Genomic DNA, 27,575 nt, shown 5'->3' with positions numbered 1-27,575 from the left:
TTCTTGATGACTTATATCCAGGAGTGAAGAAAACACAATGTAAATTCTCTTCATCACGATCTCTTTTTCATTTCTTATTTGCTGATGTATATCACATTATTGAATTTTAGAAAATGATGAGGAGAAGAATTGGTAAGTGCTTCACCCTGCAAACTTTCATTAGTTTTTTTTAAATTGGCATATTTGAATATGCTCAGGTTTCAAATAAAGTTGAAGTATTTCTTTAATTATGCCATTTTAGCTCTTAAAGTTAACAGAAAGTCACCTGTAAAGCCCAATCTAGGCTGTGTTTTCTTACTTGGTTCCATAAATCCGCAATTATGTGCCAACAGGTCACTCCAGAAACTACAAATTGCTCTTCTATAGAGGAAAACAAACATGGAGGGGTATCAAATACTACACTGCTTTTAAGAGGAGTTGCACATTCAGATCATGAGCCATGATCCCTAGTTCTCCCATGCACAAGTACTCCCTTGTTTCTCAGTATCCAGTGGAACTATGGAGTGTGAGATTCTTGAATTTGGGGCTTGACTTGATAGTGTTATTACATGAAAAACTGCAACGTACCCAGCATTGATCCTTGTGGGTCCCTTCCAACTAAGGATATTCTAATGACTTTATGATTCCGACTTGTAAAGTATCTTCAGTTAATTTAACTTGCAAATCTGCCAGCTGCAGTTAGGTCCATCACAAAATTAATTCTGAAATCAATAATGGACCATAGATAAAATTACACATTCATCAATATGAAAGTTAACCTACTTGACGTTTATATTCCTTAAACAGATAGTTGGCATGTGTCTTTTCTATGAATATTGACAAGTCAGAGGTAAAACACTGTTACAAGAGTTTATGGTTAATGCTATGACAGATGATTTTGACTGATAAATCAAGTTGTAGACATGAGATCTTCGATTTTCTATTACTTTCTACCACATACTGTAATATGTCACATCTCTCTGCCTCAGTGTCCCCGGAAGGGAAACATCTTCTCACCTCACAAAGTGCCGTGAAACAAAATCAATTTATAAGCCTCATGTAATCTAGAAAGTATCAAAATAAGTGGAAGACATTCAGCATTCTTAATAATGCTAGTGCCTTGCAGGATCACATGTGTGCAGCTCCTTGAAGATCAAATACATAGCAACAAATTTTAATCTATTTGAAGGCAAAGTTTACCTTCAAAACTTAGAAGAGAAGTGTTATGTACTTCTCACTATTAGTCAAAGCATCAGGTTTCTGTTTTACATCATAGTAATCACAGTAAGATCTCCAGATTTGTAAATGATAATAAAATTAGATTGAATAAGAAAAGTAATACAATCAGATTTCAAAGGATTTGGACCATTTTGGTAATAAGGCCAGCAGATGGCAAATGCATTTGAGTGTAGAAAAATGTAAAATAATTGGTCTGCGAATATGTGCTAGGAGGAACAATCATAAGAAAAAGCATTATTTTGGTGGGGGGGAAATAAACCAGAGAAAGAGGGAAGGAGGCTGTGAGAATGGTGTGGTTTAGTCACACCCAGGGACGAAGCACCACGCAGTCACTTGCTCACTCCACACCTCACCTGCCCTGGGAGAAGGGGTTATGGTACTGGAGCATGTCCAAAGAAAGGCAAGGAAGCTGGTCAGGAGACTAAATCACATCAGGAGCAGCTGAAGGATCTGGGGGTGTTTAGTCTGGAGAAAAGAAGGCCTAAGGAGAGACCTTAGAGCTCTCTACAACTACATGAAAGGAGGCTGTAGCAAATTGGGTTCTTCTCCCAGCTGACAAGAGACAGGGCAAGAGGAGATGGCCTCAAGTTGCACCAGGGGAGGTCTAGATGGTGAAAATTTCTTCTGTGAAGGCTGGTCAGGCACTGAAATATGCTGCCCAAGGAAGTGGTAGAAACACCATCCCTGGAAATGCTCAGAAAATGCATAGATGTGGTACTGGGACCCTGTTTAGTGGTCAAGATGCCAGGATTTGTTAGGTTGAGAACTGAACTTGGTGATCTTAGATGTCTTTTCCAATCTTAACAACTTTGTGATTCTAAAGTGGCTCAATTTAGATCAGATATGAGGATTTTTTTTTACAATGAAGGTGGTGAAACACTGGAAGAGGTTGCTGTAATGGATGCCCCATCACTCAAAACATCCAAAGTTAGGTTGGACAGAGCTCTGAGCAACCTGACATTCTTGAAAATGTCCCTGGGCATTGCAGGGGCATTGGACTGCATGATCTTTACAGTCACTTCAACCCCAAACTATTCTATGAATAATAATAATATAATTTTTAAAAACCCAAACAAAACAAAACCAAAACAAGGAATCCCAAATCAAACAAACAAAAAAAAACAACCCAAACCAAAATACCCCATACCCCCAAAAAACTGAGGGGGAAAAAGCCCCTCAAGTGATGCACAATACAACTGCTCACCATCTGCTGACCAATGCCCAGCTCATCCCCAGCAGCAATTGAACCCTGTCATTCAACTCCTCCTGGATTATGAGCATGACATTTAACATGGAATAACCCTTTGGCCAGTTTGGGTCAGATGTCCTGGCCATGATACCCTGACACTTCCTCATCAGCACAGCAAGGAAAACTGAAAAGTCCATGACTTAGGATATGCACTACTCAGCAACAACCAAAACATCAGCTTGGCATGAGCATTATTCTCATACTGAATCCAAAACACAGCACTGCTTCAGCTACCAAGAAGAAATTAATTTTATCCCAGCTAAAACCAAGACATCAATATATTAGCTAATTAAAAAAATGTTAAAAGGATTTGGTAAAAGGAATTTATTAGAAACTACAAGGTATAATGCATGTGAGCCATTTTTTACAATCAAGGGATTCAGTCAGGAAATTATTTAATTAGGTAACAGAACCAACTAGTGTGAAAGTGCAAGTATAAGCAGAAGCATTCGACACCTAACAGGACATATTTGGTATCACGTAGTATTAAATCTAAAGTCAGTAAGGCTCTTTGAAGATCAAGTGCACTAGGATATAACTACGACCTTTTGAAGTTTGAAACCACAAAGAAAAACAAGCCAGGATGAAATGAGAAACACTAACATACCTGATTAATATTCAATATCCCAATGAAGAAATAACTTAGGAGTGTGCTTGTATATGTTGCAGGGTCCTCATCTAAACTAGGCAGACCAAGGACTCTAAAAACAGTCCTGATGACCATATTATCTGTTGTTCCAGAGTGAGTTTCCCAATTCTGTTCTAAAACAAAGGTCCCTTTTCTTAATATAAATTTCATTTAAAAGGCTGTAAATTTAATTTTTTCATAAAACCCAGAAAATTTACACCCAGATTCTCTAGTTATAAACATCATGGATCACAACAGCATGAAAATAATTCACATAGGAATAAAACCTTGGTTACAAGCACTGTCTTGTCCTAAAAAGACAGACCATGATAGCACCAGAAAGTTGTCAGTTCTGGGTTGCAGCAATGTAGAAGTATTGCAGGGTTGCCAGTTCTGGTACAAAGTGGTCCTCTTAAAAATGGAGACAATACAAATGGGAAGACAAAAGGCTAAGTTAAAAAGAAACATGTGTGGAACACTGATAAATAGGCACAGCTACACTTAAAGAATGTTACTCCATGTAATCACTGACATTTCAGGACAACGAAACTTATGCACACAAGTACAGGCAGTCGTTGCCTATTTTCACTGAAAAAGATGGCATGGATTTATGAAAAAAATACCTATTTTGTTACAACTATAGTTATTTGTTTGTTGTTTTTCCACACACTAAAAAGGTAAAAATATCTAATTTTTGAAAATTCAATCTTGTTTGTGCCATCAGGCACATTCACAGGTCCACAGAACTGGAGCAGGGTTCAAGTCCAAAGTTAGAATTTACAGAACAGGAAAGTAAATAAAAGAACAGCAGAAAGGCTGTAAAAAGCAGACAGGCGGGATTAAAATCTCAATAAATATTAAACCCCACATTTCTAATCCCAAAATATCATTATTTCTTGTAATAAAATGGCAAAATTCTTCCCTTACACCATTAATTTCCCTCTCATCTGAACCTGCTAACTTTATTTCATGCTGGCACTATCATATGAAAGCGCTTTGAGTGCTTTTCTCTGATTGCACTGGCAGAGTTATACGAACCATTACCTATCATTACTTTTATTTCAAACCTGTCAGTTCCTCCTCTTTGTAGCCAACAAGCTGTAAGAAGGGAAAAAATGCAGTCTCTGTCAGGGAATAAAACCACACATACAAAAATGAGCTGAAAGGAGCACCTGAACAAAGGAGAAGAGAGGGTGAAGGAAGAGAGAGAGATAAGAGATTGATAAATCTGCTCACCCTCTCTGCAAAGGACATTCTACTCTCCCTGCCATTAGAAAGCAATAAATAAATAAACCCATAACACTAACACACAATGCATGCTAGATGTGGCTTTTGCCCATGACTCTTCTTTATTCTGCCACACCATGTACTCAAAATACCTCAAACATTCCATAAATATGATGCAAATAAAAATAACATCCATGCCACCTCCTCATGCATGGGAAAACGCACATAAATTGAGCTTGAATACATGAGACGTTGTGAGCTCCCCTCAAAGCTGTGTGTATCTTAGGAGGTGCTTTTCAGCAAATCCTTTACGAGCCACACAATGAGCAACAGACAATTAGCGTTAATTAAACAGCCCCCTAACTGCAGTGCTGCCAGGGACAAGTTAATGACCTCAAGATGCACTTGGATTTGAAACTCCTTTCCCTCTGGGTGCATGCCAGGCTGCCTTACCTCTGTGAAGCTGTGGCATGCTCCAGCTGCTAGCACACACATATGGAATGTCATTCCCATTTGGAGTCACATGCACCATTCTCCAGACACTGAAGGCCATTACAGAAGGGCACTGCAGACATAGCTCCAAGACTAAAACATGCCAGTAAGTTCTGATTTGTCTGCTTGAAACACCCAAGGAAGCCACATGCAATGGCAAAGTGACAGCACACCGAGAGGCAGACCACCACGAAGGCAGCCAACTTAATGCAGCAGAAACACATTCCAGAAGCTTATTTATCACACTCAGTGCCCCAGGTTAGTACCACACCTGCCTCTTAACATCACAAAAAAAAAAAAAAATCAGCAAATTAAAAAAAAAATCTTAAGTAAAAAGAGTCAAATCTACCACCACTGCTTCCCTCACATTGTTCATGTTACTCTCCTCATGTAACACCATGGAATCAACACAGGAAACTGAGGTGTCCTACTGCCTCTCAGAAAGTAGGAGACAAAGGAATATAAATGATCAGTTATCCCCGTGAATCTATAGTGGAAGTCACTGAAAATGACCAGAGGAAATAATGTCATGAAGTAAAAAACAGATAGCTAAACTCACAGCTGTTCCTAATTTGGGCATTATCTACAGACTAGACTGCAAACATTCATCCTTGGTATTCAATCAAACTGAATTAACTGTCAATATAGGTTGGAGCTTAGTAGGGTGTTTGACAACTTTTATCTCCAAAGGAGAAGATGGAAGCATGTGGAGTATGTGTTAAAGAATGAGGCTGGAGCATCTGCCATGGCAAGCATGCTACTGGGCAGCTGGAGGAATCCAAAGAGCTGGCTCAAGGAATCTATCAAAGAAATGAACAGGCGGAAAACTCATGCGACTTCACAAGCAAGGATGGGCAGTGGCAGAACACACAGGGATTGCTGAGCCCAGCTGGAACCCCAGAGGTCATATGATGGCACAGAAAAGGTTCATATTTCCCATCTTGTTCTGAAAAATACACCCATGCTCTACAGCTAATATATATGCTCCTCCTGGGCTGTGACTTACCTCAAGAAAACAAAGCCTAATCTGTATGCAGACAGTAGTAATATTTTTCCTCATGGTTGTTTTTTGCTTGTAGGATCTCTTCTTTCCCTCCATCTGTCTCAAATTACATAGTTCAGTTAAAACCCAAGACTTGAATCAGTTGTGATTTTGGTGGGGTTAAGGACAGTAAGGTATTTCCACCTCTTTTCCAAGAACTAGCTAATGGTAAAGTCAAGAATGTTAAGATGTTGGGAGCTTCTTGTCACCGTGATAGAAAGAAGGACAAAGAAAAGCTGTTCCAGAAGCACATATGGTGCCAGAAAAAATCTGAAAAATAAAGTAGTAGCTCAAAGCAGAGAAAAGTTATGATAATAGCAGTAGAAATTTCTTGCAGCTAATATGCAGCTTGTCACAGCCCCTAAAAATCACAAGTTATTAAGTATGAAAACTAGAATGTAATAATGACATTTTGCATTCCAGCCAAAACAGAATTCTGTTTTGAATTTTATTTTCATTTCAATAGATGAATAATGCCCACTGAAGAATACAGACTGTGTACAAAAGACCCAGGTAAGTTCAGGTACTTTCATTTAAAAAGGAAAAGAAAGAAAGAAAGAATTTTCATGCTTAAATCCAAAAGTAATCAGTGAGAGAGAAAGAAAAAAACACCCTCATTCAGAGGAACAAAGGAAAAGACCATGGAGAAAAAAATAAAGAGAATTGCAAATTGTACTGCATTCAAAACATTGTAATTTGTTCACATTAAGCTTTGATACATGTGAAATTCCAAATACAGCTAAAGCAAAATGCAGCCCACTACGGGAAAAATTAAATCTTTAATTTGCACAAAGATCCGCTTGTAACAAACATATCAAGGTATTGTCTGCTGCATTACATAGAGTCAGAATATATCAAGTCTTCTTATTATTTCCATTATTTCATTTGAATTACAATTGCACCCATTGTCCAGGGGATAATTTCCAGAGATTCTATCAGTGTTTCAGAGGATTCAGAATCTAAAATAGCAAGCAGCATACACAAGAGAAATGGGAAAATATGAAAGCATATCAAGTAAGGGTCGGCTTCTTCTACCAGCTATCTATCTAGAGAAAAAAGTAACACCTATCTGGTACAAAACTCACATTATCACATGCTTGGTGAAAATCCATCATGTGTTCATAAGAGTCCCCCCCTTTAAAGAACTGCATATGGAGGAAATGAGAACTGCCTCAAATTTCTGTACTTCCAATAAGGCTCTGCTGAGTGGCTCTGAGCTCCCACTATGCATAGCCATGAAATCAAGACATCTGACATATCTAACATTCTGAGCTTTCAGCAGAGCACGAGAAGACAACAGTTAAGGAATATGCTTTCTGGAAGTGCTCCATCTCGTAGTGCTTCACTGAGTGGCACATCTGCCACACACTCGCACTTTCTCGTGTGGACTGCAAAATAGGATAATGCTGACAGACACCTCAACCAAAACCATTAGCTTTTTCTCATTTGGCCTTATTTACAGAAACAGAGATGTTAAAGTGCTGCCTTGCAAATAAAAGAAAAGCCCAAAATGCAATAGGTATAAGTGAATTGTGTTTCTTTCAGTGGGAGTCATTGGAAAAGTCATCTCTAAGTTTTTCCAGCAGTCTGACCTGTTTGAAGCCAGTGCTGTAGCAAAGCTCCTAATGGGACCAGGGAGCCCAAGTTGTGCACATGATGCTTCTCAGCTACAGCCATGAATTTACTGCTGGAATACAAAGAGAGAAAAAAGTCAGGTGAAGTTCTCTTCTGCAGCCTGTGTCCTCTAGGAGGTTTGCAAACACACAAAGTGGCAGCTTATGGATGGAAAGGAAAGCTGTAGTCATAAATGCCATCCCTTACAGCTACAGTTATCATGGTGCATCCACAGCCGAAGCCATTCTCTTAAACACTGTATGAACAAAGATGAAGAAGGAAACATAAGTCCACTATCACAACTTGAATGAGAGACAGCAGATGACAAAAGGGTAAACCACAAGGAAACAGTGGAATAGCAGTGGTCTTGGCATAACCCATCTGCTTACGTGGTAGGTAACTTTTGCAGACACCAGAAATAAACATTTCAGAAAGGCTTTGGGGGAGAGTTTGGAGGCAGTCCTGCATCTGTTCATGAAATCACAGAACAATAGCATTAAAAAAGTTTTAAAGACTTAAATGGTTTATGTAGATTAGCAACCGAAGGCAGAAATAAATGTTTTAATAATGCAGGAGATGAGATATGCAGGAGAGAATAAAGAGCCTTGAAAACAAAAGACAAACATCCTACATTTAATGTGACAGGTTAGGTGGAACTAGCTGATGAAGTCAAGGAAAGAAGTGACAGAGGTCAAACTGAGAGCTAAGGAAATTCTCTTTAGAGTGGTAATTATCACTGACAGAAGTGGCTCAAACCTGCATTGCCAAAGCTAGAAGGATTGTTGGCATAATCAAGGTATACAAGACAACGCTATAAGAATGGCCTGGAAGGCTGAGGGCTCTGTTTCAGCTACACTGAGCTTCAAGAGGTGAACATACAGGTCCAAGCAAAGATCAGACAGGACAAGACTTTAGTTTCCTCATGGAAGGTGTAGAACCTGGGTGATGAAAAGACACAAAAGTAAAGTGTGTGCATTTCTATTCTGAGAATTCTAAAAGACAGAGGACTAATAAGAGGGAAGCTTTTAGACATTATGCCTATGAATTATGGTGGTTTTGAGAGGGAAACAAAATGAGGATTCAGGAAGTACAAGACAAGAATTCAGTGTATTCTACATAAGAGCCATGACAACACATTTAAAGGAAATATCATTGTTGATCCTTATTAATTCTCAGTCTGTATGAGCCTCACTATTATTCTGCATGCTTGTGTGTGCATGCATTAACTGACACATTGTTATCAGGGAGAAAGTAGAATCTCAACTAACAGACTGCTAACTCTTGACTGAAAAAAGGAACCTATTAAACATCACAGGGAAAGCAAAAGAACTTCACAAACCAGCCCACAGAGAATGGAACATGCTTGTCAAATTTGAAACTGTTTTCTAAATACATTAGTAAAAGAAAAAAAATCAAGGGAAAAAAAATCTCAAGTGTCACTTGCCAGTTTCCTAAATCCTATACGGGCTTCACAGAATCACAGTATGGCTTTGCATGAGAGGGCGTAGGGAATCCATCACCTCTGGGCAACGTATTTCCATGTTTTACCACCATCATTATAAAAAATTGCTTCATTATATCTAATCTAAATTGACCATATTTCAGAATCACAGGCAGTTTTTTTGGGTTTTGCATCGTAAATCCTTAAGAATGTAGCAATGGACAACATAAGAGCTTCTGAAGATCTGCTATCTCCATAACAGCCTATGACTACTTAGAGAAGCAGGATTTTTTCAAGCTCACAGAGTCATACAGAGCCTGAAGCCCTGAGGCAGCTGAGCCAGCCAATCTGATACCAACACTGTTATCATAATTTATGAAAATTTATTGTGATCAGGCCACTGATAAAACATCTGTTTTAAAAGTGTGCTATGCCAATCCTTTAAAAATGTAAGGAGCAGAATCTAAAGAACAATCTCATCTGAAGTCCTGGAAATCATGGAACACCTCTTCTTTGAATACATTTCCAAACACACACATCCCCAAGGAAGGTAAACAGGAAAATCAGCATTGAATTATTAAGCTTAAGCCACACTTAGCCAACCTACAGACTAACTATCTGTAGAAAGCAGAGAAAATAATCTCTGTAGAGTTTAGTAAAGTTTTTGGAAGCTGAACAAATATGGGCTGGAAGAATAGACTCCTATGTAGGCTGAAAATAGACTGGACTGCTGGGCTCAAAGAATACTGCTGGGCACCAACTGCTCAATGGCTGGCAGTCAAAAGTGAGAAATGTTTGCCAGTGATTGATACCAAGATCTGTATCATTTAATAATGCCTGGGCAATAACAATGAGCTTCCAGAATAGTGCAAAGTTTTGCACCTGGGGCAGAGTAAACCCATGCTGGGAAGCAGATGGATAAGTTTCAGCTCAGAAGAAAAGGATCTGTGAGATACAGCAGATACTACCCTGAACAGAGACTACAAATGCTCACTCATAAAGACCAAGGCAAACTGAACACTTGACTGTACTGGCGAAACAATGGGAATTATTACCCTCCTCCACATGGTGTTGGCAAAAGCTTCAGGAATCTGTGCCATTTCCAGGTAGGTATGGAGAATTTGAGACCATGCAGAGGAGGAGCATGAAGACGGTCATGGCCTTAAGAGAACATGATTCTTAAGAACCAGTTGAGGCAGCTGGGCTTCTGTAGTTCAATGAAGAGGCTAAGGATTGCTAGAAGAAATACAATGCCAATGGAGTCAAATTATCCTTGACAGTAGAAAGTGAAGTAACAAACTGTCTTGACCACAGTCTGCAGCTTTGGAGATTCCAAGTGGACATGAGGAAAAACATTACAAATTTGTGCCCTAAAGCCATCAAATTTATACTAGAGGATCAACACATTTCCCAGTCAACCACCTTGTACCCGAAGTGCAGACAATTATGCCACCAACCTTTTTGTCAACACAGAGCTTCTATCTGACTATTAGATTTGATAGGCCAAACATCTCCTGAACAAACTGAAATACCTTTCTTAAAAAGGCATTATAGCAAACATTCAATCAGCATAAGGCCTCCAAAACCTGTACTGACTTACTCTGAATGGTTTTTTGTGCAGGAGATGACAGGAAAAAGGAGTAGAGATTGAAATAGGGAGCATGTTACCCTTCCTACATTTATAATATCCTGTGAAGTTACCACAAAAAGAGATTTGCAGGTCTGAGCTGTCATTGCATAACATTTCAAAGCCACAGTCCTCTTTCTGTGATTCCCTTCCAGCCCAGATCTGTAAGTTTCCCACTCAGAGAAGGAAAACCCAAGGCCCTCTATTTGTAGCTACACACTATGCCTGCAGTCAAACTGTCAACATCTAAGCACTCATGTAAACAGGTACATATTTTAATTCTTTCTCCCACAGGCATAATAAGTATTATTAAGTCTAGGGAAGACAGCAGATTTTTAAAAGGCTTTGGTTATATCAGTAGTAAGTTTGAATGGTTTTTTAGTCTGCTGTAGTAAGGCAGTAAAATATAATAGCCTCTTAACTGACACATTGTTATCAGTCTTATTATGGCTTTCTTCATGTCTGTCAGTGGATTATGGTAATTTTTTTAGTCACAGTTCTAATCAAAGTAGAAGACTCTGAGCTACTGACAGCTCAGGAGAGATATAACTGCTTACATAATAGTGTCATGAAATTCTAACGCAGGCAGAAACTTCAGCATCTCTCCAGTCCAACTCTCCTCCTAGTTAAACAAAGCAACTGTTAAAACAACAGGTTCCTTTTCATTCCAAAGGAACAAAGAAAATCCCATGGTTTCCCTCAAATTACTAGAGTATTCATAACAAGAAACCTTTTTCCTCCAGGCAGCTGGTGTGATGCAGTCTAGAGATGGCTTTGTGATCACGATTGTAAACTCATCTTAATATCTACCTGTCCAAAACAACTCTTTGCTTATTTCCGAAGAGCTGGTCAAGTTAAACCATTACCCCACATGGGAAAAATTCCTTTGTACAACTGAAACACCACCTTCTCATTCAAGCAAGCAAGGTGAAATTTTTCCTTCAAAGAACCAAGGAAGATCTTGGTGCAAGTGTTATCCAGGGGCTTAGAAGGGGAGCAGCCAGGACTGTATCCATGTGCAGGGGGGTGCAGTATGCCTGAGCAGGTGCTGGATTGTATCTTGTGAGGATTTCTGTATTCCTCAAGCTTCGTGGGTTTCTACGGAAATAGATACAAGATCAGAAGAAGATCCCAACATTAAAAATCTTACAGAGCATAAACCGTTTGCTTTCTAAAAAAATATTGTTAAAATAAATAAGTATTTCCAGTGTAGTTTGCACTGAACTTGAGGGCCACAGATTGAAAGCTGATTTGATGCATAGATTTAGAGTGTTTATATAAAACACTACATGAAGGTAGCTCACAACATCTCTCCAAAAGAAGTAAGAAAGTAGAGGAGCTTTCACTTTCTTCAGGTGTACCTCACATGCCAGCTGCAGCTGGGTCAGTGACCCACGGTATCCATCACTGCAATCACTAACTTACTTCTAATTGGCTACTAAGAATGAGATTCTACAAGTGCTTTAATCACAGCTGATGGGACCTCGAAGCTTGAAGTACCACCAATCAAAACAAACCAACACCCCCAAGAAACAATAAAACAAAACCAAAACCTAAAAGAACCAACCAAAGAAAAAAAACCCCACCAAACAAACAAAAAGACCAAAACAAAACAAACTAACCAAAAAAAAAACCACACCAAAACCCACAAGACATCAAATAGTAGACTGGTGGCACAAATCGCACCAGCATTCTTCACCACTGCTATTACAAGAGAAAACATGAACAAACAAAACATCAATCAGGAAAGTAACACCTGCTTCTGTTGTGGAAACCAAGAATAACAAATTCTTGAAATTAGTGGGAATGTTGCCACAGCCTGGTTTTCATTCATTTGCCCTCTGCTTATAAAGGCAGGTTGTTAGTGTCCTGAAGCTTGATCTGATGGTGAGTGACATTCCTCCAATAAAATAATTTCTTGCTTTCCTCAGGAATATGTTGGATGTCAGAACACTCTCAGGCACAGGAGCAATGCACTGTGGAGATGTCTGTGAAAGAACCTATTCAGAATATCTAGCCATTCCTGAACATGACAGAATGGGTCTCAAATACATTTGAGTATTTCCAAGTCTTCTCTTTCTCCTTCAACCATCTTTTTATTTCGTTTGACTTTCTATAAAAAGCCAAAATTAAAAACAAGCCTGGGCAAGTGAGCTAAAGATTTGATATTCACATAAAATAATACAGGCAGGTACTTAAATGCTGCCTGATGCTACATTTCTATTATCCAAAATAGCACAAATCATGTCCAAAGAACACCTTTATATAGCAATGCAAAACACTTCAAAAACAATATGGATTTTTTTTTTTATTCTGTGCAAGCTGAGAAGAGTCTTATTTTCTAAAATCTGTTTAAGTTCCTGGCTACTTCAATGGTCACAGTATTATCAGTCAAGTATAATAAGAACTCCACAGAGCTTCATGAGTCACAGTATTGGATACAAAACCAACTGATGTCAAGGTGAAATATTATCTTCTCATTGACTTTAAAGGGTTTTGACTCAAGCCTATAGCAAAAGACATGAAGTGAAGCAACACAAAAACACTTGAAATATGATAAACCACATCTTAAGATTAAAGACAAATTATTATATGATACAGAATCTCCAGCACTTACAGCTTATCCTTGAAGCATTTAATGCTATTTTCTATAGTTTCTATTCTGCAATGAACTAAGGTTATCAGCAATAAAGATTTCTGGAAGACATTTCACCCTGCTTTTGTAAATCCTTAACCTTTTCCACCAGATTTTGATATAGACTTCAATATCATCTATCCTTTTTAAAAGCATACTAATTTCAGAAACTATTGAAACAAGCTTTAGCATAAACAAATCAAAGTGCAACTTGAGAGCAGAAAGCTGTGAATTCCAAAATATTTTCAAAATAAAAGTGAAACAGGGTTAGCTTTTGTGGCTGAAGGAAAGCTGTTGCAAGTAATACAATGGGGCTCAAATTATATACCTTCTACTAAAATCCTTCTTTTTATGAGCCTCAGAGTTTACTGTCAGAATTTACTGGGGGAAGGGGAGAGAGAATCTAGTTATTCAGTAAACAAGTTCTAACTGACCAGCACTACCCCACATGAATTCTAACTAGTGTCAATGAAGTATCTTAAAAGTAGTTTTGAATTGGTTGGTGATAGGCTCTGGGCAAATACTACATGAGCTTTTTTAATTTTTTTTAATGCATTCCTTGTGAATAAGAAAAATCTATCCAAACGGGAAGAAATTTTTTCAAAGCTCATATCAATACTCATCTTCTGTTCATTGCTATAAAATTCCACCACATTAACATATGACATAAATACTGTTGTAACTAATACTTCAGATTAGTTACTGCCCAGCAGCAGTGAGATATCAATAGAAGCAAGGATTGCTTTTCTAAGTGAAAGCCACAGCAAATGTCAAAACTGAAAACTACTGAGATCTAGGATCTAGTCATGTGCCACACTGTAACACACACTAATTCCAAGTTCTGCTCTGACCACACCATGCCCCTATCTTCTAATCACACTTGCCAGCCTGGCTCTTCCGTGCATGTAAAATAACACATTGAAGTACAACAGGATGCCATCTTGACTTCCAAGTCCTGCCACTGCACAGCAACGCAGTAAAAGTAACATTTTTAGTTTGCTTTCCCCATGTGGTAATCTCTGTCTTCCCAGTGACAGGCTTCCTGTGGGGGCATGAGATGATTTAAGGTGCTGGAAGGTTTAGCTGACAGCAAAACATGTACTTCCCACTACCACAGGAAGGACAGCTACTGACTGCAAAACTCACTCTAAACCATGCCCTTTAAAGATAACTGGCCAAATGCTATCAACTCCTCTGAATTCCCTGGAATGGAATTTATTTCCCCCCTACTCTGCTACCACCCTTTAAGGTTCTGTTTGTAAAAATGGCACAGAGGAGGCAATTTATGCTGATATGGGCCCAATAAAGGAGAGACAGCTAGCAGAAGGAGCTAAGAGGAGAAAGGTAGAAAGGTATACAAATTAAATATGGATTACTTGACATCAACTTTCACTAATGTATTCAGGGAACTCAAGACTTAGTCCTAAGAGATTGAGGCTTGGAGGGGGTTTTGTTTGTTTTGGGGGGTTTAGTGGAGAGCAGTGTTATTTATGCCTGATTACTCTATTGTTGGTTTTTTTGAGTTAAGATTCAGTAACAGAGAGCAGTCAGCTTTGAAGGTCACTAGATAAGGACATGACACTAAAGTGTTTTTCTTCCTGCTGTTTTCCCTGTACAGTGCACCTAAAATAACAACATCATCATATGCTACTTAGTGGAATTGAATCAATTATATCAGATGCTGTGTTGTGCTCAAATACATAAAGCCAAATAATGAGCATTTGGCTTATTGTACATCCTTTTCAGGAAACTTGGTCTTGTGGGAAATTGACAACCAAAACAAAACACCACGTTATAGCCTGTGGGGCTTCTGCTCCCTTCTGCTCCAAAAATATGATAAATACCATTGTCTTTCATTGTGGAGGTATCCCCCACTAACACAGGCTACTGCTGATGGCAGGGAAGCATAGAATGAGCCACCTGTATGCCACACAACAGATTTCTGAACAATACCACTTTTAGAGAGCCAGAAGTATCAGGCCACAGATGGTGCTTTAAAAATCATTTCTAGGGCAATTTGTTGCATCTCACCTCAATCTTTATTTTTGCAATTATGCAATAATATATGCAAATCTGTCACTGAATTGTACAACAGCTATCATTCTTTTTCACAAAATCCATGGCATCACAATCATAGTAGTAAAAGATTAATAATCCACATCATTGTCTCTTGAGCCTGCAACACCTCCTCAGATCAGAGATCAGCTGGACAGTGCAAGTCAATATGTCAGACATCTTGGTCCCTATGGAGGTCTTAACATTGTTTACTGATTAAATATGCTGATGGAAACACCCAAGTTACTGAGAGAGGAAAAAGTGCTTCAGGTTTTGGACAGTTCCTAGACTCTTGGGACAACTGGGACCACTTCAGGCTTTTCTCTCAGTGTTGCTGTTTTTTTAATTCCCTGCTTAGAAGATTTAAAAACTTGCTGCTGCTCTTTTTTAAGTCAAGCCTCTGAACAAAATCTATGTATGCTATGATCTGAGAGGAGATCATGCTCTTTCCATTAAATCAACCAAGGTTGCACTGTAATGGTTTCCCAAGCACTTTGGGCACAGGAGGCCTTACAATCTATTTATCATATACAGTTCAAGTGCCCCAGCCAGGTGGGCTACAAAAACTTTGTAATCATTTTGCTAATCATTTTCATCCCTCTCTTGTTTTCCATAAAAGAATTTATTCTCTCTAAAACCAGCTCTTTAAATACATACATTTTCTAACACTCAAAGCTACATGCATATTTTAATCCTATAAGGAAACATTCTGAAAATGAAATGACAGAAAAAAAAAAAAAGAGTTGAAAAGGTCATCACATCCCTAAAATTCTATTTGCTTCTGAAATTCTAACGGACAGTTTTGGACCTGAAAGGACAAACCATATTGTGGTTGCTCCAGGAAATTTTGCAGTCACCACTGCTGCCTGTGAGCCCATTGTAAGCTTGCACAGATTTTCAAAACAAGTCTACTTTTTCAACTATTTCAGAGTATTGGGGGGGGGGGGGGGGGGGGAGGGGGAAAGAAAAAACATTCTACTCAAAAGAGAAATCCTAATGTGCCACTGAAAAGTCCATTCAACTTAAATACTAGGAAAATTCCCTAGAGAAGGCTGACTCACCATCTATTTTTTAATTGCCATCATTAAAATTATATCTGTATTGCAAGTATTTCTCTTACATGGAAATTAATAGAATCTGCCTTCTCTCAAGCAGAACAATTAGTCCATTCAGAAAGCCTACATAATTTCTAATAGCAATTTGAAAGTGTTTATACGGCAGATTTATACACTTAGGTAGGGATAATTAACTGCTTAAAGCAAACAGTGGAGGACATCTTTCTAGGTATCACTTGTGTTGGGAGAATCTGGTAGCTACATTGGATCACAAATATTAATTTAATAATTGTTTCTTTGTTTTAGTACCATAAAATAAACATAGATGTTTGTGCCATTTATAGCCATAAATATTAGCTGAAAGAAAAGTGAAGTATCTCTATTCAGCACCAGTTCAGCCAGAATTCCCATCAAGGTGTGACATTTCGAGAAAAACCTAGGCCACATGGAGAGAGTTCAGAGAAGAACAGAGATCAGGAACCTGAAAATACCAGATATGAAGGAAGACAGACACGGGACTATTTAGCTTGAAGAGATCAATGGAAATGTATTAGTGAGAGTCTTACTGGATTATACAGGACTGCTGCAAAGAGAAAGGGATTCATTTGTTCTGCATACCCACTACAGACAGGACAACAAGAAGTTATCTTAATCACAGGAGGGGAAAAAGGAAAAAAAAAGAGTTTGTGGTAAGCAAAATTTTGCATTAGTGAAGATAGTGAAAGACTAAAACAAGTAGGAAATACCTAGTACCAGTGGGCCCTTGAGAACAAGGTAGACAAACACCTGTCAGGAGCACCATCAGACTACAGGCCCAGACACAGATGACTTCATGTAATTCAACAGTATGTCTTGATTTTCTGCATACTCTTTTTCCTATTTAAAGTGTTTTGCAGAATGTATCTGTTATGCATTTTAGTCCATCTCTACTTTTTGGCCTGCCGTAGTACAAGCGCTTATTCACTCACTGAAAGGTACAGCAAGGAGAACCACTAGGTTTGAGGACTAAAAAAAACATGCCTAGTTTTAGCTGAAATAAAGTCTATTGGAGTAAAAAAATATAGGAAGTACCTGAATTTGGGAGGGGAAAAAAAGTAATACAAAAAAAATGAAGTAATAACTTAGGGAGTACAATGCACTATGAGGTTTCTTGAGGGGTTGTACAGGCCTGAGAATATTCTTGCTAAACCAAGCATATGCATAATGTGGCTGAGAAGCCATAGATCAGACTTGTCAATTTATGCAGGATACTGTATTTTATTTCTCTTTCAAAAAATTTGAAAAGCTAGGTAAATTCTAGAAAGGCACATACAGCATCTGGCACCTGACACTTACATGCACTTACTAATTGTACTTAGGGACTGAAATAAAGGGAGTTAGGAAAGAAATTTGAAAAGTGACAAAAAAGAACACAGCATTATTTGTATGCCCTATCCTTTCCTGGCTTCATTTTTCAAATAAATCACTACATTTAGCAGATAATCTGACTCCCTTCTCAAAGTGTTTAAGAATTTGTTCACGCCTTACACATGATTTAGCAGCTCTAGCATTTATTCATGGAAGGAGGAGTGAACTAAAAGGTTTGTCAATGGACAGCACAGCCACACTAATAAGTATGGGGGCAGATGGCGCAAATATTTTGGTAATAAATAATAATTGTTTGAAGCCTTGCATACAGGCAAGAAGTCTCTGGGGGTCTCTATAAAAAAAGCTCTTGCATCATTGCACTGATAAACCTCTTACTTCAATTATGTTATCTACCTTTCAGTAAGAACTAAAAAACAACAGGATTCCGACAGGCTCCAGCAGGATGAATGCTACAAAGTTTCAGGCAACTCCACACAACAAACCCAGCAAATTTTATGTTAAATCTTGCTACATTTTAAGCATAGTTTTGTTGAATGTTTCAAGATACATGTGTACACTTGATTAAAAAGTCTCTGAGTGTGAAATCTTACCAGACTCTGTGCAAGGAACTATCCAGGGCAAAAAAGACTGAAGGTTTGCTCCAAAAATATTTTTTCACCCATTTTTGAGACAAATTGTGGAATGAGGTAACAATTCTAGTCCAATAACTATTGTCAGCATATGAAACTTCATCTACTCTTGTGAAGGACAGGGTCAAATAACATATTCATAAGGAGTAGTAATTTACACCTCAGTCTCACTGATTTAAAGGATCAGAGTGAGGCACAGAATAAGTGAATAGCTTAATTGTACTGCTGGAGCAAATGTAGAAGCAGCACAACTGGAATCCTAGACAGAATGGCAAAACCACAACTATCTCAGCCGGCCCCAGCACATCAGCACAAACCTGCCCGCTGCCACGGCTTGTGCCAATACAGCAAAGCACAGACACGTGCCCCGTGCCCTGCTGCAGGGAAGTGGTGTCTACACCTGGCACACAGGTGAGAACAGGGCTGATACAGCAAAAGCCACCTCCCCAGGGGCTGTGGCACGGGTGACAATGTTTCTGTTACCTACACCAGAGACTCATCTAGTGACTGTATCCAGATTGTGTCACACTGTGGGTCTGACTATTTATTTTTCTCCTGCATGAAAAGGGAAGAAGAGGCAGGGCATTCAGTTCCTCTCTCTTAAGTAATTTCCCTAAAGGCCCATTATATATAAATAGATATATGTATATTTTCTATATACATATATACACATTTCAATAAAGCACATTTCCTCTGCTGACTATATTTTCTCTCTATTTCCATTCCAACCTAGTTGAATGGGTTGTCAGTCACTGTTTGGCTAACTCTGACTTGTCCCAATATGTAAATTAGACTCCTCTCCCCCCCTACTTTAATTCCCTAGAGTGGTATTTTTCCTGTATTTAAATAATTTTACTACTTATTACTTGGACAATGAATCCAGACCTGGGTGTTTGCCTACGCTAATAAATATATAACAATGAAATGAAGATTTCTTCTGCTAGCACAGTGACATGAGATAAGAAGTACAACAAGAGTTCTAAGGTTTACTAATGATGTACTTATGAAATGTGTGGGCAAACTGTGAAACTGAAGGCTAAAACATCTTTGAATCTTGATCAAAATAAAAATATGCAAAAATCAAATCAAAACCAAACATGCAACATGCAATGCTCAATTACTGTACTGTACCAGTAGTAATTGCTGAGGGAAGTCAGTAGCCCAAGCAGGAACAGCCCAAGCCATAGGACATCAGGCACTACATTCACCAGTTTACTTCCAGACAGCAGAGCAGGTGCAGTCCATTCATAAAATCCTCATAAAATAAACAAACTTTCTGGACTGAATCCCAACCCTGCCTACATTCACCTAGCTTCAGCTGCACCACAGCTCTGTTTACTGCCACTGATTATGGGAAGAAAACATTCAGCCACATCCACACATCACAAGCACAAAGAACTGTAGAGAAGCAGCATCAATTCCATTTCTGCAATAGGACTTGACCAGTTTCTCTGAAGACCAGGATTATCAACACTCAAAGGAAGAACAGTAATGCTTCATTTCTTCAGTCATTTCTTCATCCCACTTCTTGAGCTTTCTCACACAACTTTGTGACAATCTGCTTACAACTGCAATACCTGAATGGCCTTCCCTAACTGGAAAATCCTCATAGATTTAGTGCTTTTCTGAAGGTCCCACTCCAGGGCCCCAGTATATTTCTTTTGCAATGCCAATGCTACTGCCTCTGAAATCAAGGCCACTGGAAACAATGTGAGCCTGAACCTAGACCTAATGTAACTGTACTAAAAAAAAAAAAAAAAAAAGGAGATACAACTCCATAACATCTGGGTGGTAGATTTATATTACTATTATCCTCTAGATAATTCTCTATAAAAGCTGAAAAATAATTTTATATATTGGCTATCTCTTATGGAATTAATCTCAGAGAAATAGCCCAATGGACACATACTGAAGGTCAGTTTTTCTTTTTTTTTGTTAAATAAGCAGGTAGATTAATAGCATTAGACAAGCCTTGTTTAGGAAACCTAAGTCAACAGTACTTAAAAAGCAGAGTGCTGGATAGACAGTCTCAGCCATCTTAGAGCAGACAGCATTTCTCAGCATCCTGAACCACTTGCTAAGTTACAAGTGGAGGGTCTTCTCCAGAGTTTTTGAGAAAGCTACACAGAGTCTGGGAAAAAGAACTGCTGCTGTTTACAGACTGCACTGTTGGGTGGCAGTGGCACTAATGAAGATTGGTGATGGAAATCTGCTGGGCTCATCCATCCATCCTAAAAATCCAAGTAACATTAAGAGCTTTCAATTTTCTATCCCAACATGTACTTTTCTGGCCTAGCTTGGCCTGCCCTCCATCTCATGTTAGTGACTTCCAGCAATTGCAGGGGAAGTCCAGTGCAATTATTTCAGGTTTTCATCATTACTGTGTTGGTTCTGCTTCTCTCTATCCCCCCTCAGATGGATTTAGAATAGCAACCTCTAGATTTCTGTGCAGCAGCAAAGAACTATAAAGGTGCAGCTATATTCTGTCCTAGTTCCATTACAACTAGAGACATTTCTGTGCAAGTGAAAAACAGGATGGATGGCAGAGAAGAAACACTGTCTGCCACTACTATCACACAACTTGTTAAATTTGCCTCACTAATACCAGGACAGATTGTGTAAATCACCTGCCTAGTAAATTTGGTCCCTTGAGTTTACAGTTTGGTATAAACTCCAGCTTGATTAATCATGTAGCAGATCCTTAATCCTGCCCTGTTCACTCAAAGGATAAGCACTAGATATTAATTTTTTAAGGTTCTCTTTTTACAAGCTTCTAGAGGCCCACGTCCATCTTTAATGCACTTTATGAGTTCATTCCTAAAATCCAACCATCTGACCGATTGAAGCAGGTTACAGGTGCCCTTGAGCCCTTTGAATAATCACAGTATGCTCCTGACTTGGTTTATTTCCACTTCTGTCGAGAGCATTAAATCAACAGCTTCCGTTATCAACTGAAAATACCTAGTGCTAACCTGGGATCTCAAAGATTCAATTCTCTATGCCCTCATTATACTTACTTTGCAACATTCATAAGAGTTAGTTCAGTATCTTGTAATTCTCAGCTACCTTTTGATATTTGGTATTTCATTTTAAAGTCCCAGCTTTGAGACTTTAGCTGGGAGTTTGGTAGCTTCATGAGAAATCACACCCCTAAATTTGACTTTATATTATGAATTAAAGTTAGTTTAAATAAAAACTGAGACTCAAAATCTTAGCAGTTTTGGAAAAATAGAAGCCAAGTAATTAACACTTACTATTAGTTTTAAAAAAAAGGAAAAGAAAAAATATAGCCTTACATCCTTCTTGATTTAAAGTCAGTCTTGTGATGTGATTTGGGGGGGGTTTCAAGTCTCAACACTAAGAACTGCCCTTTCAATGAATTCACATCCCATGAATTTGGATCCATATTTAAATACACAATAGAAATTCAAGCCTGAACAGCTAAGTGAATATAGCCACACTGTGAAGAGATAAGCTATGAATGAATAGCTTAATTGGACACTTGCAAAATTAACTTGTCAAAAGTAATTACTCTATACATGATCCAACTAGAAATGTTTTATATCATCCACAAGTTGAAAGAGTATTTATGCTATTCCTTGGCCTTTAAAAGATACATTTACAATATGCTGATTATTTACTAAGCTGCTATCACGCATTTGCAAACCTTTCAAGCATTCTGGTAAAAAGAGACAATAAGTTCATTTCTGAAGAGGTTGGCAGATAGGCTGACTATATTTTTTATGAAAATTCTCATACTTTCTTCTTCTTACATTAGAGTAAAAACATCCTGGCTAGAGGTATATGTTTGTTTTCTGTGTGTAACAATAAAAATGGATTTAAAATTAAACAGATGGAGACTGGGAAAGACCAAGTAAACATAATCACACAAGCAAGTGTCCATATTTCAAAAGACTGCAAGGAGAAAAAAAAAAAACCACAAAACTAGACATGCATTGAGAAAGAAGAGTCCAAGAGGAGGTAAAAATCTCTCCCTCACAGGACCTAAAAGAAACAGCAAGCTTTGCATAACCCATACAGATGTAAATAAAATGCTTCCTGAACTAGTTCCCATCTAGTACCAAGAGACAGGAGATCATAATTGGAAAAATAGAATGTGCTGATACACAGATATATGTCTTTCAGTCATGCATAAGGCAACTGCACACCTATTCAAAATAAGGTGCCATAGAATTTCCACCTCAGTAACACAGGAAGACACAATCCAAAGCATGCCTTTGAGGCCATGTAACCTTCAGATATAGCTGCTACTGCAGGCCTGGCCCACCAGAAAGATTCTTCTTCACATGCAGTAATAACACAAGAATTGCCTCGTGCCTTGGCAGAGAATCCCTTCTCCTACAGATACCACCCTGATGGAAAAGGCTTCCATTGCCATCACTCATGCATTGCCTTAATCTACATGGTAGCAGGAAACAACCAAAGAGAGATCAAAAGCATTGTTAGAACAAAAGCCAGCAATGGATTCTTATGCCATTACCATTACTTTTGGCCACTACTGTGAGCATCAGCAGAAAGAAAATACTTCTAAAGAGAAAGCTATGCTACCAGCCTATAAATGCTAACATCTGGAAAGGAAAGAAAGACATATGGCAAAGCTGGAAAGAATAGTCTCTAAAGTCCCTCTGGCAAAGTTGTTATTGCAACTATCCAACACATGCTACCTCCTTTGGGTTTGTTTTAGCAATGGCTTGGGGACTCACACCCAAACTCTTACTCAAATCCCCCAGAGCTCTCTTTGAACAAGTCCTGTAGAAGCAGCCCTTTGACACGGTCTGAGTATCCTGTGCTGCTGTGCATTCCCTGCATGTGCTGCTATCCTGGACAAAGCAAAGAAGAAATACAAACTTCAAAGATTATCCAGTGTATTAAAACTTAATGAGCCATTGCCCCAATATGTGCAAAGCACACAACACCTCTTACATTCTGGCTTCAGACTGCAGTTACTAATCAGCTACTGAAGCACTTCAGTCCCAAAGCAGTTACTGACTGATTGGTTAATAGAAGTTCCTACAGAGAGAATTTCACTTCTATAATGGAAGGATTTCATCTAATCTGAGATGATGAAATCACTTGCTGAAGCACTTCAGTCCCAAAGTAGTTACTGATTGACCAGTTAATAAAAGTTTCGATAGAGAAAATTTCACTTGCACAACGGAAGAATCTAATCTCATCTAATCTGAGGTGATAAAAAAAAAAGAAAAAAAAAAAGAAAAAAAGAAAAAAAAACCACAACCCAACATACAGGACAAACTTCACATAAAATCAAAAGATCCCAAGCCCCAGCTTCCTTCCCCCCCACCCCAAACCACTTGAACAACAGAACCAAACCAAATACCAGCACTTTATTATTTTCCTTACTTTTAAAGTAATACTAAAATAGGTATTCTATTATCAATGTATTTTATACACTGCAACAAGACTTTAAAATGCCTGCTCTCCACAAGACTGCACAAGCATTCATACTTTTTTCAAATAATAAGTTGGAAAACAAACTCTGTGATATAACATGCACAAATCACCACGAGTCTTCAATGGGCCAAGTTATTCCATGAGCAAGGGATAACTCAGGTCAAGTTCAACAGAAGGGAGAACTCCCAGGTGAAGTTCATAATGAAATAAAAAGGCTCTGGTTAGTTACCAGCCATAGTTACTGGGGGGGTAACAGTTCACACCAGTCAGCATGAACTGATGGCACCACAGAAAGACCAAGGACAGAATAAATTACTCATAAGGAAACCCTTCACTGAACTTTTTTGGCAGTACTAGATACACAAGTAACAAAACAGAAAATATGTTTGTACTGCTTCTGTGTGTTCTGGCCTGTTTTATACCCAAAGGCTCTCATTTCTCCAGCTTGTCACAATCTGTCTCCACCTGCAAGCTCCCAGTTAATTTCTGTGACTAACAGATTATCTTTACCAGGTCCATGGAGAAATCTTAATCTAGATGCAAAAGCAATGAGTCTGAAGGAAAGAAAAAAAACCCAAAAAACCAAAAACATAAAACCCCCCAAAACTGCATCAAATTGTGAGATGGATGTTTAATTTCAAGGGCACTGCCATCCTCTTTTCATTCTCAGGAAGAAGTGATGGTTACATTTTTTATTTCACTGTAAGAAAAGTTACCAAGCATATAGGTATGGCATAAATACAGTACAGAGGGGGAAAAAAAAGCCAAAGACACATTATAAACATTCTTGTCACTTAATACTAAAAAGCAGAACATAAACCCAGATTTTGCTTTGAATGCCACAGGCACTGTGTGAAGATGAAGACAGCAGTGCAACTATGCAATTAAAGAAAGAAAAATTTATGTTCCAGAGTAAAAACATTATATCCAGCAGGACAAGGGTTTCAACATGAGGCATTCTTCAAGCCTGCCTGGGTTAAACATAACACAATGTATGGGTGTATACATTTGAAGGCAAGGAATATAGAAAAAGTTTTGAAAATAGTGAGCTAACTCCTAAATCAATCCTAAATACGTAAAAAGAATCCTTAATAAGTAAAAATTAAGTAAAATGGAAGTCTGTGTTCCTGCAAAGGGAAAAGATAGGGCTGTCTCACTTCAGGACCTGCAACTTTATTCAATGTTTTGGAACACTTACCTGCAGTATTTTCCTTCATCTACATTTCTGCTGTGCTTTTAGTGAAGTAATAAATCACAAAGTTCCATCTGGACAACAGTTTTAGTTCACATCCTTATTGCTTTGGACAATTAAAATCAATCCTTAGCATTAAGAACAATAAAGGCAGCCCTTGGAAGCATCATACTAAGTTGTGGAATACAATTTTTTTAAATATCACCTTTTCAGATTGGCTTCAACCTACTAGTAATCTCATGTTTTAAAGAAATTGCTCACTTCTAAGCAGCAGCTTGACAGAATTTAACATTTCAGACTATCTTTAGACTGGTTTTGATTAAAAAATTAATTTTAGACTAAACTAATGATATTATTATAACCAGCTTACTCCCAGCATTACGCTGCTTGACAACTCCTTCAAACTATTCCTTAACTTTATTCATGGCAGAGAAGTCAATAATAATTGAAGGCATTGCTGATTCCTAATACTATCTCCTAGTCAGGGAAAACACTTTGATGCATATTCTCAATTTGACTGTTCAGCTAAAATTCTTCTTCTTTAACAAATTTAGCATAGATCTTTGTGTCTACTTTTTCCTAGGTTGGGCTGTCAGCTGGAATCTTATAACTGAGAATATGAAAGTTCTTGTTTGATCATCAGTTATGTGAAACTGTACACTGCTGCAATCTTAGATCCATGACTTTTATATATATATAAAGACATAGACAGCCTGCAAAACAAGAATTATGGCTCTTAATTTAGGAAACAACAGGCCTCAGACATAACAGCTCTTTGAAAATTTCAGCTGAAAATTATAAGCAGAAGAACGTTACATAAAAATGCAATGCAAATTAAATACAAGAATAAATTAGTCTCACTTCTATATGCTTTTCCTTCCATTCTTCCTTGTTCTAAATGGACTAAAGTAAAAAGCCAAAAGCTAGAAAGACATTTTAAAGGTTTTCTTGCAGATACCAATACAATTAGAGAGAACATACTAGTAAAATTTAGATCAGCTGAAATATAATCAATCACTTCCTTCTGCATAATAATCACAGACAGTCCTCACAATAAGTTTATTTGACTTTAATACAGATGATTTAGCCTAGTTTCTGCTGTTTCCAAATGTCATTTCCATTGCTAGAAAAATATACTACAAAAACAAACCACTATAACATATTCCTGATAGACTAAGCTGTATCTAAGTATAAACCTGACATAGTTCCAAAATTACAACTCAAACATTTAGAAAACATTGTGCATTACAGCAGGTCCAAATCTAATGGAGTGATCACCCTATAGGTAAATCATATGGATTTTCAACTAAAAGAAATAAATCCTTAGGCAACTAGGAATCATACTAAAGGTAACACAGGCTCATAATGTAGATATTCCAACAACTTAATCAAGATGCAATACCAAGACAGCAGCGGTATGCTAGGAAATCCTCCCATGCCTATAATAATGGAACTTCACACTAGAAAAACAAGGATTTAATTTATTAAAGAATAAGATTAGGGTAGTACTCACCCTCAGACAAGGTTAGTGGCACTGGGCTTCCTCAAACACTACCTCTGAGGTTTGCACAGACTTCAACTAAAACAATCCCAGCAGCTACTTCACTTCCAGCTCAGGGTTCCAAGACAAAGGGCTGTAGTGTGCCCCTAAGTGAGAGCTTTCAGGATTGCCAGCACCTGATTCAAACACAGGTGTAGCCAATGCTCAGTGCAGCTCTCCCAGGCAAGGCACACCAGGTGAAACCAGTACAGAAAGGTGGTAATACACAGATATTACATTGCTGATCCAAGGTTCTCTTCAATTACTCAGCCTTGAGGAATAGTGAATTCACCTTCTCCACCAGGACCTATATGCAATTTACATGTTTTCATTACTGTTCATAGAAATTGCTTGTGCATTAATATTTCTCCTGGTGTTTTATTTGCTATCCATGTCTGGTCCTTATTTTTCAACTTGTGAGTTAAAAGAATTTTGCTAAATAAAATGGCACTACGTCCCAATTAGGAAATTGATGGCACTTTGATACAACAACCCTCAAATCATGAGGCTGAGATTCATACTACCCAATCTCTCACTTCATGTATGCATACCCACATGGTCAGCAGATCATACAAGGCAGCCCTCTTAGGTCACTAAATACTTTCCTGTGGTCAAAAGAAATATCCTTTCCCAATCCTCAAGATCAAGTACACATTTTTGTATTTGCCATGTCCCATTACTGGTAGATAGACAAGTTGAATCCATATTCCAGACGGAAACACTTTATTGTCACTATTAGTTCAAAGTTGCAAGAAAAAAGAAAATTTCTCTCTTTACACCCACAGAGAAAAAAAAAAAAAGCTTTCAAGACATAGAGGTGATCCTTGGGGCCTAAAAGTTTGAAAACATCTCTTACCATAGCTTGCTTACAGACTTAGCAATCTGCTTTGTTACTCTTCCCTGCAGGCCAGTGTCTGAATTTTTGATAGACTATGGATCTACTCTTCCAAAAGTCACAACCTCTGCTTCAAAATCTAGCAGAGATTCCTGTCTGTTCCTTATTTCACATGCCGAAATAAGACACTGCAGGCAGCCTGTGAAGTATCTAACAAACACCCCAGTCTGAATATCCCATTCCCTGCCATACCAAAAGGAGACCTCACAGTCCCCAAAAGGAGTAAGTATGGGTG

This window comes from Molothrus ater, chromosome 4 (genome assembly GCF_012460135.2).
Source record: "Molothrus ater isolate BHLD 08-10-18 breed brown headed cowbird chromosome 4, BPBGC_Mater_1.1, whole genome shotgun sequence".
In the NCBI taxonomy this organism is placed as follows: Eukaryota; Metazoa; Chordata; class Aves; order Passeriformes; family Icteridae; genus Molothrus; species Molothrus ater.
The sequence above is the reverse complement of the archived record's forward strand: the minus strand, read 5'-3'. Positions refer to the sequence as shown.